This window comes from Neofelis nebulosa, chromosome X (assembly GCF_028018385.1).
Source record: "Neofelis nebulosa isolate mNeoNeb1 chromosome X, mNeoNeb1.pri, whole genome shotgun sequence".
Classification (NCBI taxonomy): Eukaryota; Metazoa; Chordata; class Mammalia; order Carnivora; family Felidae; genus Neofelis; species Neofelis nebulosa.
In genome coordinates this window covers 11140107-11143858 of record NC_080800.1, presented here as the reverse complement: position 1 = coordinate 11143858, position 3752 = coordinate 11140107, and the positions used below count along the sequence as shown (strand labels likewise).

General features: G+C 39.6%; 1 non-coding gene across 1 annotated transcript; it reads right to left on the bottom strand.

Moving 5' to 3' along the window:
* Positions 1-3132: 3132 nt before the first annotated feature.
* On the bottom strand, positions 3133-3239 carry LOC131503268 (U6 spliceosomal RNA). Its single transcript, XR_009257371.1, has one exon. It is a non-coding gene; the product is annotated as a U6 spliceosomal RNA (small nuclear RNA).
* Positions 3240-3752: the final 513 nt, after the last annotated feature.

Below are 3752 nucleotides of genomic sequence, written 5' to 3'. Positions count from 1 at the left end.
ATCAGTGGGAAACACAAGTAAAATGTGACAAATGCAGAGGTGTAGGCCAATATGCTTGTGAGTACCATGTGCAATACCAAGGAAACTAGAATCTCTGGACTTTCCTTGTAACCACTTCTTGATGGGGCTTCATCTTCTCCCCTTCTGTTATAGGTGCTCAGAGAATATGGATGGATCATTATTAGTTTGAACTAAGCTATGAAACATATAATGTCCTAGTCAGTGTTGATGTTATTATTATTTTTTTATAAATCATTTATTAGGGAAAGAATGTAGCTGCCACTGATATCTTGTAAAACTCAATATAAATGATTTTTGAATAATTCACATGTTGGATTATTCATATACACTTGACCTTCTCCAGTAGCAGAAATCTTTGAGAGTTGATGGTTTGCAGGTATTTGAAGAAGCCATTATGCAAATGAAAATATCCTATCCACTAAGATATTTTTTGTGGGCATTATGGAAGACACAAAAAAAGTACAATGTATTCTCTCAAAGGTTCACTATGTTTTTTGAGAAAATAAACCTGACACGTGTTTCTCATTAAATAACAATGACATTTTTAAATAGCTCTTTGATAGGATGATGATAATCACATGCTAATGCATGACTATACCAACAGCAATTCAAAGAAGTGATATATCTCAGGCCGAAATGAGTGATCTAGAGAGGTTTGGTGGAACAGATGGGTTTTAAGCTAAAGTTTGAAAGGTCAATAGAATTAAAGTAAGACGCAATGAAAGAAAGAGCAGAAAGGGTTGGACAGAACAGCGCAGGAGACTAAACAATCTGTAATAGAGAATGTGCTTATGCAAAAACAAAATGGTGTCATTAGTTTGGACTGTGGGCTTGAATGAAGAGAGAATATCTGTGATTCAGTTCGAATTCTGTGACTCTCAGCCCAGGAATCTTTGCCTAGTTTCTCTGGTACAAAGTTCAACACTACAGAGGAAGCAACAACTATCATTGCCTGCTTGGTGGGCTCTCTTGGGTCACAGTGGGACTAGGCTTCAAGACGCAGCAGATGGAGTATCAGCTTTGGACAAACACCTCCTAGTATCATCCAGTCTTGTTCCACTAGGCCCTCTGAAAGACTTTCCACTTATTGCTAAAAAGTGACACTTCTGGGCAGAAATATGCCACACAATGGGTCAAATTTGATTGCTCCTCAGGGATACTACTTGGGGCTGCCCTCTAAAGGGACCAAGAGGAGCCACCACTACCAACTCTGGAAAACAGTATAGAGGTTCCTCAAAAAGTTAAAAATAGGACTAACCCATGATCCAGCAATTGCACTACTAGGTATTTACCCACAGGGTACAAAAACACTAATTCAAAGGGATACATGCCCCCCAATGTTTATAGCAGCGTTATCAACAATAGCCAAATTATGGATTATAATTATCAACCCATGGATGGATAAAGAAGATGTGGTATATCTACATAATAGAATATTACTCAGCCCTAAAAAAAGAATGATATCTTGCCATTTGCCAGGAGTGGATGGAGCCAGAGAGTATCATGCTAAGCAAAATAAGTCAGTCAGAGAAAGACAAGTACCATATGATTTCACTCATATGTGGAATTTAAGAAAGAAAACAAACAAGCAAAAGGGAGAAAAGAGAGAGAGGCAAACCAAGAAATGTAGAGAACAAACTGATGGTTACTAGAAGGGAGGTAGGTGGGGGGATTGGTGAAATAGATGATGGGGATCAAGGAAGGCACTTGTGATGAGCACCGGGTGATGTATGGAAGTGTTGAATCACCATATTGTACACCTGAAACTAATATTACACTATATATCAACTGGAATTTAAGCAAAAACTTAAAAAACAACGAAGATATGGAGCACTTGGAAGAGGGTTTTATATACCTATATCTATGTAGATATAAAATCATGTTAAACTCTCACAAAATCTCTATGAGGTAAGAATTATGACCTTTATTTTATAGATGACAAAAGGCCCAATAAGTTGCCCAGTGACAATGGGAGATTTGAGATTCCATGTGTCCACCCCACCTTAAGCTGCCAATAACTTTGGCCTATCAAGACAAACAAGAAGTGATTAGAGGTCTCAAAGAGGTCATCTACTTGTCTCTGGGTGTAGCCCGCGCACTCCAGACATCAGAAGTTGGTAGAAAAATCCCACAAACCTAGAACCTGACAGCCTTTCAAGTTGAAGAGAAACCATAAGGTAACCCCATGAGTAGAAGCTACTGAAGGAGCACCCAGAATAGAGAGCTCAACTGTGAACAGCCTTATAAGACCATCCTCAGTCTGCTTAGCAACATGAATTGTAGCTTGTCCAAAGTAAAAAGGAATATACTGTCTTCTTGCTGAGGTATTGCTAGGAAGATTACCCAAGGGGAGACTACCTGGAAAGGGCTAGTTGAGCCTTCTGGCCAAAGAGAAAATAAACTGCATTCCAATTCCCAGTGCAAGGTGTAGCTTTATAAAAGAGGGTTCCAGGGCACCTGGGTGGCTTAGTCGGTTAAGCATCCAACTTCGGCTCAGGTCATGATCCCGCAGTTTGTGGGTTCAAGCCCCACATCGGGCTATCTGCAGTCAGTGCAGAGCCTGCTTGGGATCCTCTGTCTCCCTCTCTCTTTCTATCCCTCTCCCACTTGTGTGTGCTGGTGTGTGTGCTCTGTCTCTCAAAAATAAATGAATGATTTTTTAATGTTTATCTCTTTTTGAGAGAGAGAAAAAGACAAAGCACAAGTCGGGGAGGGACAGAGAGAGAGGGAGACACAGAATCCAAAGCAGGCTCCAGGCTCTGTGCTGTCAACAGAGCCACCCAGGTGCCCCTTTAAATAATTTTTTAAAAAGAGGGTTCCAAATATATTGGTGCTTCCTAGGAGCACATTATGTAACTTTCAGCAGCCATACTAAAATGGCCCTTTCCCTAAATGAGTGGTACATGTGTCTAACAAGATGACTATCGCAGAGGGAAAAAAGAAGGAAAGATAGGTCAATTCCAGGCCTGTGTTCATATAAGTCTTTTTTTTTCACCCAAGTAGTAACAGATACTGTGCATATCAAAGGTCTGAGAGGATCTGCATCCCAGTATCTGCTTTTTTTATATACAAGGGTAACTTTATTAAAACAAAGAAATGAATATAATTTTAAAGGACATAAAACACTTCCCAAATCTGCCTTCCATCCTTGTGCGGGGGCCTTGCTAATCTTCTCTGTATCGTTCCAATGTTAGGATATGCGCTGTCGAAGTGAGCACCCCATTATCTGTTTATGGATAACATTTCAAGAAGACCTGAAAGTCACCCATTTATGCTAAGTTTTGCTTTCTGTAATTCTATTTCCAAAACGGACACCTGATTGGAAAGTATATGCCTGATTTGCACGTATGCCTAAATTATTTGAGTACTCTTTCTGCTTCAGTTTTTTCCCTGATAAAAATAAAAGGATTTGGAGAAATCCATACTTTTAATAAAGCAATTTCTATCTGATGATACCATCTGAAGTTTGAGCTTGTGGCTCAATGGGCAGGGAAGATGAGAAATGCTTTTTGCACACGTACCTCAAGAAGCAGCACTGTCCTATGCTCTCAAGGCTTAAAAGGAGTTGCCATCTTTCTCTTCTTAATGGAGAAAAAGAACCTCTCACCAGAATTTTTGACATAAAAGGTGCACATATTTGACTGTAATCTGGCACATACCTGCTGTCTCAGAAAGGAAGAATGAAAAAAAGGAAACTAATACAGTTCAGATAGAAAATTCGGTCCAATGGT